Genomic DNA, 12,841 nt, shown 5'->3' on the forward strand with positions numbered 1-12,841 from the left:
GGGGGGGGGAAGGTGAAGGATTGGGATTGGGGGGGAGGGGGAAGGCTGGGAAGTGATGTGAAGGGTAAATAAAGGAGGAGGCTGCTGCGATGCTTGGTAAGAAATGTACGCATTATCCTGCCCATACAATTGTAACCCCTCTGTACAGTATGTTCACAAATAAAATTAAATTAAATTTAAAAAAAAAAGAAAGAATTTCATGGCCCTTCTTGGCCATCTTCTTTGGAAAGAATGACCTCATTTAAGGGTCTTTCCTTAGCCAATACTCTCATCTTAATTTTAATTCTGATTCACTAGATGCTCTATTTTCTTATTTGTTCATAGCAATAAAAACAATTGTGAAACAAGTTCTGCTATGCTTTAGAAAAGAATAGAGTTGCGCTATATAGGAGAGATTGAGAAATAAATTTAATGAAAAAAAGAATGTTTTATCTAAGAGTATCTTAGGTAAATATTATATACTTATTAAAGAAATATCAAAAAAGTATAGTAGAAGTTTTTTTTTTTTACTAAGGGCAGTATATATTCTTAATTGTCAACATTGTAGGTTTTATTTGCATTACAGCAATCCTTACCTTAGACACTTTCCAAATTAGAATTTAGAATGTTTCCACATTAAGATTAAGCTCAGTTTCTATCAGTTCAGACTATAAACATGGCATAAACATCCATACCAGTCTAGTATGTGTAACAACCCTCCACATATTTGTTAATCCTGTCATTTGATCATCAATTATATTAAAGCAAACTAACAGAGAAAGGATGATGTTGAATACATTGACAACATTTGTTTTTAGCCCCCAAATCTTGAGTGCTCTACTATGTCATTTGCATTGTGAGTTCCCAACCCCTCATCAGCTGTCCAAAAATTTGTGGGGAATAATTCAAGCCCGTGACTGTGGACAGCAAGAGGGGAAGGGGATGGCTCTTGATGCTATGATGAACACAAGAGTGGCTGCTGACAGAAAGAAGCTGGATATGTATTTTGTTGGCTTTTCTGCCCTTTGGGAATCAGTAGAGCACTCAGAATCTGGGAGCCTTAAAACAAATGTGAGGGAAGGGGTGTGTTGTCGCGGATGAGTGAGAAGATTGAAAGTGTTGAATACGATCAAGACTCACTGTATTTATAAACTGCATTGTCGAATGTCAACTCTTCTGTACAACTCCTTAAATATAATAAACAAATTTTAAGTTAAATATGAAAAAAATGACAGGGATTACTTAATGTAAGCTTACCAAATATTAATTCCTATTAAGATTGCTTACTTATTATGACTCAGTATTCACTCCATTCTTTCTCTTTGTGAATTCATGTATTTCTCCTCTCCCCTTCTGACACAGACTTACATCTAGGCATTTGTCTCACCCAGGAAATGACCTTCAAATTAGGGACCTTTTTGGTCAATGTATATCCATGAATACAACGTGTCTGATCCATTGTGTATATTCTTTGCCCAAGACAGTTCTTATACACTGGTAGCATTTTCTGTTTACAAATTTCTGTCTATCACTAATAAAGAACTACACAATAGAGGAATCCTTCTGAAAGCCTTTGACCTTGTTCTCCACATGACAGTTGTTTCCATTTACCATTTTGAGTCCCACTGCAATTTCTCAAAATTATTTGCCTGAAGTCATCTGCTCTTCACCATGTAGACACACCCTGATTTTTTTTATCACCAGTGTGTCACAAGATGACAGATACCAAGGATACACTCAAAGATTTGCTGAATGAGTGAGTGTATTATGACTCATCTATCAGTATCTATCCTGCCTGAACATTGTATTCAGACAGAGTATATCTGGCATTGGGGAAAAAGACTTGTCAGAGTATTAGAAAGAGGGAAAAGCAATTACTATTCACTTGTGTAATGCACCATTTTGGTGCTAATCATCAGATTACATACCGATACCAAGCTTAAAATTAAACCTAAATGGAATTTCTGTGTCTTTATCTAGCTTATTTTGAGCAATTTACATTCCATTGTTTGAGGCTCCATTGGGAATGGACACACATGGGCAGGTACAAAGCTTACAAAGAGTAGAATTTAAACATTTTAAGACACATGTACAACATTTCAACTGCAAGAGTTGTTGGATATTAAACTGAGTTAGCACAATTTGCTTACCTCTCAAAATATCCCTATGTATTTTTAATATATATTATTTTATTTACCCAAATAACTTTAAAAATTAAGTAAAACAGAGAGGAGAAAAAATTACCATTTAAAACATGGAAGTCAGAAAAATCATACTACCACAACAAAATATTCCTTGCAAATAGTCATAAATTACTTGAGAAAAAAGGTGGTATATTCAGCTCTCAATATTTATTTAAGTCTTTTTCCCTCTAATCCAGATTATTTCCATCCGAGGCCACTAATAAATGTGGCAATTATTTTTATGGTACATCCAGGATGGGAAAACATTTTCTAGATTCATCCCTAGCATTTGAATTTCATAGCATGGCAGAGGAAACCAAATAATCAAAACTACCCTACATGGACAACATCATTTTGAAACGTTTATTATTTTTGCTTTTTAAATAGGTTTCAAATATGTATTTAAACACAAATACCTCTTATGGAAGTCAAAAATTCCATGAGAAGTGTATTTTTCATTTTTTTTTTATCGTCAAGGTGATGTACAGAGGGGTTACAGTTACATAAGTAAGGTAGTAATTACATTTCTTGTCTAACTTGTTAACCTCCCCCATTTTTCTCCCTTCTTCCCCCCACCCCCAAGTTTGTACAGATCATTTACAACATATTGTTTTGTGAGTGTCGCTGTTGCATAGGTTTCCCTTTTGTCTTTTTTTTTTTTGGTGGGTCATGGGGCTTGAACTCTTGGCTTAGGCACTGTCCCTGCGCTCTTCAGCTCATGGCGAGCCCTCTACCGCTTGAGCCACAGCGCCACTTCCAGTTGGAGATAAGAGTCCCAAGGACTTTCCTGCCCGGGCTGGCTTTGAATCGCCAGATTTCAGCCTCTGGAGTATCTAGGATTACAGGCGTGAGCCTCTGGTCTCAGGCATCCCCTTTGTCTTTTGTCTCACCATTTTGCTGTTCCTCTTCCCTTTCCTAATTCAGATAAATGTACATTGCAATACCCAGGGTATAAAAGCCAATACAGTGACAACAGGGGGTATATCATGCGGGCATGGGAGGGGCAGAAACACAAAAGAAAAAGAAATCACACACTACATTAAAAACAACAACAACAAAGAAAAACTTCCTGTGTCTTGGAGTTCATTTTCCTTAGCATCATCTTATATGGTTATATGTTCATAGCTATTGATCTATTCGGCTCATCTATTAAGATTATCCTAGACGTATAATAATTATTACAAATAAGGGAAACCATGGGACTTGTTTTCTTTGAGTCTGGCTTATGTCACTTAATATGATTTTTTCCAAGTGTTTCTATTTCCTAACAAATGGGATAATGTCATGCTTTTTCATGAAAGCATTGAATTTCATTATGTGTGTGTGTGTGTATATATATATATATGTGTATATATATGTATATATATATATATATATATCACATTTTCTTGATCCATTTGAGGAGCATCTCGGTTGGTTCCATATCTTAGCTATGGTAAACAATGCTGTGATGAACATAGCTGTGCTTGTAGCTTTGGTATTGACTTGTTTGTGGTCATTTGGGTAAATGCCCAGAAGTAGGGTTGCTGGATCATAGGGGAGCTCTATGTGTAGTCTTTTGAGGAACTTGTTGGACAAATGGGATTGTATTTTTCATTTTTTATTGTTATTATAAAGATGATATACAGAACAGCTACTGTTTCACAAGTCAGGCAATGAGCACATTTCATTTTGGACAATGTCACTCCTTCCCTCCTCTCTCCCAGTTTTTCCCTTCTATCCCAACCCACAAGTTGTATAGTTCATCTTCAACACAGTGTCTGTTGAGTACCAATGAAGCATTTGTTCATTCTTTGTCCTACCATTTCTGTGCTCCTCCTTGCCCCCCAAAGACAGATAAATGAACAAACAAGACAAAAACAAAAAGAAAAGACACACAAAATCCAACCAAGAAAAAGACTTCCTTCCATTTCCTGGAGTTTATTTTGATAAATATTATTTAATATGATCAGAGGCAAATAGACATTGTACCTATGGAAAATGAGGAGAAATTTCTGAAATTCATCAGAGTCCTATAGAACTGTTCTAGACTGAGATGCATAAAATGGGATTTGAAGAGTCATAAGTCACTAACAGAGCACAGTAGAGCAGTCTTTTATCATTGAAACAGTCAATTTTATCTACTTTTGGATAAATAGACTATATATTTTCTGTGTTCAGTGAAAATATGATGTTTAATGTGGCATTTTTCCTCACCTGTAAGGTCTTAATTATAATGACTGATACATTTAATGATATCACTACAGCCATAAATATTTAATATTATTTTGTGTATCATTTTAGTTACATAGTCTAGTTCTAAGCCCATACCTATATATTATGAATTGCATTGCTGACTTGAGTATAAAAACCAACAAGCTTTAAATGCACACTGTAGTGCTCATAAAAAGATGTGAATATATTTTGGGACTATATACAAAACTTAATGTGTTTTTTACAAAATTAATGCAGTTTTACATTTTATCAAAAACACTAATTGAGATAATTTTTAACTAGAAAGTACTGCTATGAGTATCTTCACTAAAAGCTACTTTATTCCTTGATAATATCATACCACATGTAACATAATATTACCAGATGAAAAAGAAGAGCAGACTACCACAGCAATTGTAACAGGACTTTGTAGTACATTAACAATTTCTGTGGGCTTCCTTCTTTTCCTTGTGTTTGTGATACGTATAGGTTAAATATTCAGCCCAACAAATTTAAAATAAATGTTAGTGATATTTCCTTGTAAAAACAACATGTAATTAAACTTTATTAGGGTAAATTTTTTTAAATTATGTGACACAAAGCTCTGGAATTAAAATGACTGATTTTGAGGATGAGTGACAGAGTAGAGCATAAATGTTGTCAAACAAACATAGCCTTCCAGAGAAATCTTCCTATCCTAATGGGCCAGCACATGATGGTGGGTGATTGTCTGTCTTGTATTCAGTAGTTGCCTCATAGTAACTCGCTAGAATGCTTGACTGTAAAGAAAGAAATGAAATGATTTTTGCCTTTTTTATTTCATGTCAAATTGTCAATTGTTCATTTGATAATCTTGCACATTAAGCCAGGCCCAAAGAAACATAGTTCCCATGGTTTCCCTTATTTGCAATAACTAGTATATGTCTAAGACAAGCAGAAACAGTCAGATAAGTTGATGTTAGGAAAAATTAACCCCAAGATAAGGATTCAAATGTTTTTTTTTCTTTCTTGAGATTGTTTCTAACGTATTTATAAGATGATTTCTTTGTTGCTTTGTATGTCCTTCCCCCACAGTACAATCACTGCTTTCACTGTATTTGATGTTGGTATAATTTGTGGAGGGGAAGGGTAAAAACAAACCGTTTAAATAGGGATACAGGTGGATCTATTGCAACAATGAGATGTACAAGTCATTATGTTGAAAAATGAACTTTACAACTTTGGCTGGGGCAGGGTGGTGGAAGGGGGAATGGGAAGGGATGGGAAGGGGAAACAAAGGAGGAGGCAACAATGCTTGCTAAGAAATGTACTCATTACCTTGCTCATGTAATTGTAACCCCTCTGTACGGTATTTTCCCAATAAAAAAATTGCCTATTTTTAATTCACTCTTTCAGTAGACTGAAGAGGCATTAAAGATAAATTTTATACCTTAATCTCTTACATGGTGTTCATGATGAAAATCTTAAGACGAACCAACCATTTTAATAGAAAACAAAATCAATAAGTCTTGACTACCAAGAAGTTGTACTGTCCCACTTTACACACACACACACACACACACACACAATTCATACTTAAGAGTATGTGTCACTAGGAAAGGCTATTGTCAAAAAATGTTAAAATGTAAAATAGTTAAGGTTTTATTTCCTTATCTTCCTTCAACTCTTGTATTCCAGAAAGGCAAGAAGAAAAATTAAACTGGTGTTCATATTAGTCAAGCTTCTCTTTACATAACTATTATTTATAAAGTATCTCATTTCTCTCAGCAGCCTTTCTGATGTCCCTCCAGCACATAACATTTATCTGACATTCACAACCAACATGATGAATCTTCCAACTGGGCAATTTGTCTCTCCATTATTTGAACAGCACAAGGATATTGATCTCTCCAGAGAACAGTAGCAAATTGTACCCATTAAAATTTACTTTGACAAATTGCAGTTTTAGATACAGTCCCCCAGACTGGATAACCATGCATAGATGACATTTGTAAACCATGGATACGTGGTGAAGTCTCCTCTGCATTTATTTCAGTATCAAAAGAAGCATTGTTTTATCTGTTGAAATGCAAAGGAACAACCTCATGGGTCCTTTCCAACATAGTTAAGCTGCTTTTGAACCTCCCAGTACCTAGTCTGTGTATCCATGGAGACCATTATCATCACAGAAGCTCTGCTCTCCAATTAGATGGAGAAAGAGGTCAAAGAAAACATTACCATTTCTGATGTGTTTTGCCATTCCAAGCTGCAGTCAAAAAAACAAGACAAATTATATTTGAACAATTAATGAAAACATTACTTAAACATACAATTTGTATGGTCATAAATAGTGGGACTTCATGAACAGGAAGACTTCAATAAAAAGTTTTAGGAAAAAAATCTCTAATGTGAATTTGTATTTCAAGTGAAATGTTATATTGTTCATATTGTTATTTTTCACAGACTTGTATACAAGAGAATGTGAAATAAAATCTATGTTAGGCAGACCTGTGAATAAGGAATACTTACAAATATCAACACAATGATACTTAAATCTAAATGATCTCAGATTACTTGACCCTGCCCCCAAACTACTCATTATTTTAAAAAAATCTCATTATTAAAATTATTTATATCCTTGTATTACTCATTTGCATTATAATTATTATCCTAAAATACAAATATTAATAAGTATTTTTAGGTCACAAACTATATCCTAACAAAAAAGGTACCTATAAATCCATTTCAAAGGTTTATGCTTAAAATCTAGCCCTAGATACTGGATTTTATTAAAACAAAGAGGAAAAAAATCATCTCAGATTTAAATCTTACCCGATATTTTTTAAATATGCCAGATCTGTGCAAGATTAAATCTTACATGTAATAAATCTTATATGTGTTATTAACAACAGATGTGACATTTAAAAACTGTGCTTAATTAGCACCAACACACATATACACACACACACACACACACAAATTCCTCCTTTAAGCCATCATATTGATTAACATCCAGAGGAACTAGCGCCCAAGGTCTCCTCTGTTTTCCAAACAGTTTGTTTTGAAGTGCTGACAACTCTAATTGCTCTTAATACTTCCATCTTTCTCTCACTCAAAACATAGTGTCATTTAACTTTATTCTTCTTCAAATTTCAAGTATTCAGTGCTAAATATGTTTGGAACACTATCTGGAACCATATTCAATTTGTATTATGAAGGAGTTCTTAGAAACTTATGGAATTAACAAAATAGTTTACTACAATATTTTGATGAAATACAGAGGCTGATATGCATTTAAATCTTCCAAAGATAGCACCTTGAAAGAGGGATGTCTGTGGTATACTACTAATTCAATGCTTAGAAATACATTAAAAATTCTAATAATAAAATAAAATATATTTCTAAAATAATTACATTATAGATCTTAGTGTCTAAAAATAAAAATATATGATCAGCATGTATGTATCTACTATGCACACACATGCATGAAACACAGTCAAATGCATAATGGAAGGATAAACATTATCTGCTGAAGAAAGATATATTTAATGCTAGGTCTTTTGACATATGAGTAAGATTCAAGTAGATTTATCTCTTGATAATGAGTGTTTAACAAGGTTTAAAACCTGCATTAACTATATACGTCCCCGAATATATAAATTACCATGTATTCTTGAAAATTAATTTACTTATGTCTGAAATATACGAACTGACCTCCTCAGAGATGGAGATAATGATTGATGAATTGAAAGAACTTTATAGATTGTTTAGGATAAATCATTTGCCAAGACTAAGGAGGATACAATATTGAATGAGCAGGAAGTAGGAGGGGGAGGGGCAGGGCTGGGGTGAGGTTGGTGGTAATAGAATTTCCCCATCTTGGACTGGGAAGGTGGCTCAGTGGTAGAGCGCTTGCCTTGCATGCCTGAGGTCCTGGGTTCGATTCCTCAGCACCACATAAGCAAAAAGTAAAAAGCCGGAAGTGGCGCTGTGGCTCAAGTGGTAGAGCGCTTGCCTTGAGCTGAAGAGCTGAGGGACAGCGCCCCCAGGCCCAGAGTTCAGACCCCATGACCGGACCCAAAAAAAAAAAAAAAGAATTTCCCCATCTTAAGCTTTATGAGGACATACACTTACATGTATAATGGGAGTTACTAGAACCATACGGGACAGCGCCCCCAGGCCCAGAGTTCAGGCCCCACGACCGGACTCAAAAAAAAAAAAAAGAATTTCCCTATCTTAAGCTTTATGAGGACATACACTTACATGTATAATGGGAGTTACTAGAATCATACTATGAGAAGTAGTAAAAAGAGAAAATTGAATGAATATAAAACTTTGTAACCAAAGAATCGATTTTTCTTATGCATAATACATTCATGTAAATTTCCTGATTTTAACTATAACTAGTTTATTTATATTATGCATTTGTAAGCATTGCAGAAAATGGGGAGAATGACAGACTTCTTCAAGGATTTTTTGTAAATCATGTTACCTTCATTTTTTTAACATTAAAGTTAATAAAGAATCAATAACTGAATTCAACATCAATGTTTATAGAATTTGGAGCCTAATGATATTCTTTCCACAGGTTAATGATAGATGAAAGAGAGAGAGAGAGAGATTGATTGTGGGAAAAATTTCAACAACAAAATCTAGAAAAAAATTTCATATAGAGAAGACCACCTGAGATTTGCTTACCTGGAACAGAAGTACTTTAACTGTTTACTATAGGAAGGCTTCACAGGCTACTTTTATCAAATTGCTTGAGATTCAGTAGAGTCTAATAAAAATGGAACTAATTGTAGGGATATAAGTTAGGCAGTTCCAAATATTAATATGATTTTTAATTTTATGATCACTAGAATTTATTGTAAAATTAAAAAATAGGTCTTTATATCTTTTGTCAGTTCCTCGGATTCTTTTTTAAAATATTTTTATTGTACAGATACTGTACAGAGAATTTACAGTTACATGAGTAAGATAATGAATCCATTTCCTACAGAGCATTGTTACCCACTCCTTTGTTTTTCCCCTACCATCCCTTCCATCTTCACCTTCCCAGTTCCTCCCTCCCTTCCATCCCTAAGTTGTAAAGATGGTTTTCAACAAAGTGTCTTGTTCATCTCATTGTTACGTTGGGTCAACATTTTGTTATTTCCTTCCCCTTCCCAAATTATTTCAATTAGCTCACTTTGTATGGTCAGATGTACATAGCTTTTGACCTTTTCTGCTTGTCTGGTAAGATTATCCTATGAGTAAATTAGTTATTGCAAATAAGGGAAACCATGGGACTTATTGTTTCTTTGGATCTGTTTACTTCACTTAATATAATTTTTTTCCAAGTCTTTCCATTTCCTATACCACATTTTCTTAATCCATTCATCTACTGAGGGGCATCTGAGTTGGTTCCATATCTTAGCTATGGTGAATATTCCTGAGAAAAACATAGTTGTGCTGGTAGCTTTAGTATGGTCCGGTTTGTGATCCTTTTAGGTAAATGCCCAAAAAGTGGGATTGCTAGGTCATAGGGGAGCTCTATATGGAGTCTTTGAGGAACCTCCATACTGCTTTCCAAAGTGGTTGAACAAGTTTACACTCCCACCAACAATACAGCAGGGTTCCCTTCTGGCCACATCTCCAGCATCTGTTGTTGCCATTCTAACTGGGGTGAGATGGAATCTCAATGTTGTTTTGATTTGCATTTCTTTTATGGCTAGAGAGGTTAAGCATTTCTTCATGTGTCTATTGGCCATTCTCTTAAAGAGAAGTTTCTCTTTAAGTCTTTAGCCCACTTATTAATGGGGCAGTTGTTTCTTTGAGGATTTGTTGTTGGGGGATTTAATTTTTTGAGTTCCAAGTGTATTTTAGATATGAAACTCTTGTCTGTTGTATGGCTAGTAAAGATTTTCTCCCAATCTGTGGGCTTTCTATTAATCTTGTTAGCTATGGCCTTTGCCATGCAGAAGCTCTACAACTTCATGCAATCCCATTTGTCCAACCTTTCTTTGATTTGTTGTGTTTCTGGGTCTCTATTAAGAAAATGTTGGCCTGTGCCAAGGAGACCTAGGGTTTCTCCTATTCCATCCTGTAATGTTTTCAGAGTGACTGCTTTGGCTCTGAGGTCTTTGATCCATTTTGAGTTGATTCTAGTGCAGGGTTATATATAAGGATCTAACTTTAGTTTTCTACAGGTGAATAACCTATTTTGCCAGCACCATTTACTGAAGAGGCTGTCTTTCTTCCATTCTATTTTTTAGCTTCCTTATTGATGATTAGGTCTGTAGGTTCATTTCTGGGTTTTCAATTCTATTCCATTGGTCCTCAGGTCTGTTCTTGTGCCAGTACCAAGCTGTTTTATTGCTATGACTTTGTAGTAGAATTTGAAATTTGGTATTGATATTCCTCCATCACTGTTCTTTCTGCTAAGGATTGTTTTTTCTATTCAGAGTTTTTATTGTTCTATATGAATTTTTGAATTGCTTCTATTTCATTGAAGAATGAGATTGGGATATTGATAAGTACTGCATTGAATTTGTAGATAGCCTTTGGCAGTATTTCCATTTACAAGATGTTGATCTTCCAAATCCAGGAGCATGGAAGGTTCTTCCACTTCCTTAATTCTGCTTGAATTTCCTTTTCTAAGTTTAAAAAATTTTTCATCATAGAGGACCCTCACTCCCTCACTTCTTTAGTTAACTCCTGTGTATTTTATTTTTAGTGGGGCTATTACAAAAGGAGTTTCTTTCCTGATTTCAGCTGTGCTCTTCCCATTATTAGAATACAGAAAAGCCATTGATTTTTAAGGGTTAATTTTATAGTCTGCTACTCTGCCAAAGTTTCATGTCAGCTCAAGTAACTTGGGAGTCGAATCCATGGGATTTTTTTAATACAAGATTATGTCACCCAGATTTTTTTTTGTTAAAGAAATCATGTCATATTTATTTGCTTTGTTAGTTTTCCTTTGTAATACATTTATAAATGTTAACATCTACCTTACATGAATGTCATTCTTAAAACTGAAACTTTTTCAGAAAACTTCAAAATATATTGGAATATCATGGCTATTGTGTCTAAATTATTTTCATGACATTTTCTAAAAACAGAAATATAACATAAATAATATAAATATAAATATCCCAAAGAATGAATTTTTAAATGGAGTTTTAAAACATCAAGCCTAAGCATATGGGTTTGGAAGATTCTGGAATCTTTTGAGTAGGGCAAGAGCATCTTGACCTTAATTTTGTGTGTGTGTGTGTGTGTGTGTGTGTGTGTGTGTGTGTGTGTTTGGTTGGTTCTGGGTCTATAACTCAGGGCCTGGCACTGTTCCTACACTCTTTTGCTGAAGGCTAACACTCTACCACTTTGACCCACAGCTTTGCCTCCTTGATCTTTGGATTTCTAATAAAGGCAACATCACCCATGATTTAGTTGGATAAAAAAATAAATACTATTGTGTGTTTTATATTTTCCCCCAAAAGGAGTGGTTGAGCTAAACTTTTATATAAAAATCATTCATTACTCTAAGAGAAGGGGTAGGTCAAAGGTGCTTGAAGATGATAGAGTGGTGACATCATCAGGCATCATACCATGAATTGCCTTGTTCAATTGCACGAAAACCTCAGTACTTGAGCTAACATTTAGATGAGGGCAGGGGCAGGTTGGGAGGGGAGAATGACAATATGGAAAGGCTGATTCTGATCAAGAGGCCCTGCTCTAGAACCTCACTCCACGGATGGCAACTCCTTTGTACAACTACTTAAAGATGACAAAAATAGTTTTAAAAATTATTTACAAAACCCAGATGTTTCGGTAAACCTTACCGTGCAAATCACAACCCTGTTTTCCTTTTGCTTGGTGTCGTGTTTTCAACTTCTGAGCAATGGAATGTAGAATCCCATCTTTTTGTTAGGAGTTCTCGGACCTTTCCATAAGACTTAACGGGGCCAAAGACATTTACAGGGACAATTGCATGTGCTGGCTGTAGAGAGGAAAGCACACAGCATCGGCAGTGGAAATGGGGCATCTGGTGGGTGCTGCCTGGCTCTTAGAAAAGATGAAAGGTAATCAACCAAATGTGTCACCGTGTCCCAATGGTTGGCTCTGTGTTGAAGAAGTGGTTGACCTCTGCCGGCTGAGTATATGGCTGGCAGAAAGGCAGTGCCACTCCATCCGGCGAGAGAGACCCATGCCTTTGCCAAGCAACACAGGTGGCTTCGCACCAATCTCATCCATTGTCGCAATCAGCCTGAGAGCTGTGCGAATGGCAGCAGAGTTCCCTGTCCTCTGGCAAAAAACCAGAGAGTGCATTTAGATTTGGCTGTGCTATCAGAAGCATGTAAACAATAAATGCTTTTACATGAAACAGTGTCCAAAGTACCTAAATTAATTCTATAGTGCATTAGAAAACAGAAGATGTTTGAAAGAGGCTTTAAAAATAAAACCTCCTAATGAATGTGCTAGAAAAGGCATGACTTAAAATATTCTATGAATTACATACTTTCAGA

The 12,841-nt window shown here is 35.3% G+C and overlaps 1 pseudogene; it reads right to left on the bottom strand.

The window, feature by feature from the left end:
- LOC105985552 overlaps positions 1-12,569 on the bottom strand; it is a 22,088-nt pseudogene extending 9,519 nt beyond the window's left edge.
- Between the last annotated feature and the right edge of the window lie 272 nt (positions 12,570-12,841).

The sequence above is a fragment of the Dipodomys ordii genome, unplaced genomic scaffold (genome assembly GCF_000151885.1).
Source record: "Dipodomys ordii isolate 6190 unplaced genomic scaffold, Dord_2.0 Scaffold30, whole genome shotgun sequence".
Lineage (NCBI taxonomy): Eukaryota > Metazoa > Chordata > Mammalia > Rodentia > Heteromyidae > Dipodomys > Dipodomys ordii.